This window comes from Lucilia cuprina, chromosome 4 (assembly GCF_022045245.1).
Source record: "Lucilia cuprina isolate Lc7/37 chromosome 4, ASM2204524v1, whole genome shotgun sequence".
In the NCBI taxonomy this organism is placed as follows: domain Eukaryota; kingdom Metazoa; phylum Arthropoda; class Insecta; order Diptera; family Calliphoridae; genus Lucilia; species Lucilia cuprina.
The window spans coordinates 92,156,855-92,158,137 of NC_060952.1; positions in this window are offsets into that span (position 1 = coordinate 92,156,855).

Sequence of the window (1,283 nt, forward strand, 5' to 3'; positions counted from 1 at the left end):
AGTTCTGTTCTACTTCTGTTCTAGTTCTGTTCTAGTTCTGTTCTAGTTCTGTTCTAGTTCTGTTCTAGTTCTGTTCTAGTTCTGTTCTGGTTCTGTTCTAGTTCTGTTTTAGGTCTGTTCTGGATCTAGCTCTGTTCTCATTCTGTTCTAGTTCAGTTATATTTTCGGAACGCAAATAAAAAATAATTATATTTTTAATCCTTTCATTTGCCCTTTATACAATTTTTTTATAACTCAAATTTTCTTTAATCCACATTCAACAGACCTTGACATAAAACTTTTAATTTTATATTACTTTCTAAATTAAATCAATTCGTTCCAATTTAAATCATTTTATTTGTGTATGTCGCTAAAACACTCACACCTTTATTTATTGTTTCGCTTTTTATCTTAATGGTTTCCACCCTCTAGCAGCTGTGTTTAAGTAGTTTTCGTGTTTCATCCTTAAAACCACCATAAATTTAACAAAAAATTTTAAGATTTCTACTGAAATGTTATAATAAGAGTTTTGTTTTAAATGTCATATGTTCGTTTCGTTTAAATGGGACTTTAGAAAACATTAATAAGTTTTCTTAATAATTATGAAGAAATACTAATTAAGTATGCTATCTTATAAATCAAGTTTTGTTTTGTAGGTTTTACTTGCGATTTCGGGAATATTGTCATCATTGCTTAAATAGTACACAGTGATTGGTGGTGGGTACTCAAATGGCTCTTTAGTGTAAAAAAACCTTGTTTTCATTAAATTAATTTTATATAAACTGTATATATATTTCAGAAAATTTTATTTAACAAAATTAGGTACAAGAATATGGAATTATATACTAGCATTGTTAATAAAATAATTTAAATATTTAATTTTGAATTAATAAACATTTATAAAAATTTTGTAAATAAAAAATATATTTATAAAAAAAATAATATTTTAAAAACACAAATAGAGACCAAAACCAAATATCTCTCTTTTTTCTAATTTTTATTATTGCAGGTTTCAAACGCCCATTAAAGCATTCGCCTGCCTAACAACGCCCAGGTGAGTGGAGTTTTCCCTTAAAAAATAATAATTTTTATATATTTTATATATAAAAAAATATAATCTTTTCGTGAGTTTCATATAATTTTAAGAATAAAATCTTGGATTAATGACATAATTAAATTAAAGTCGAGTTTAAATTAATTTTTAGTTCTAGTTCAGTTCTAGTTCAGTTCTAGTTCAGTTCTAGTTCAGTTCTAGTTCAGTTCTAGTTCAGTTCTAGTTCAGTTCTAGTTCAGTTCTAGTTCAG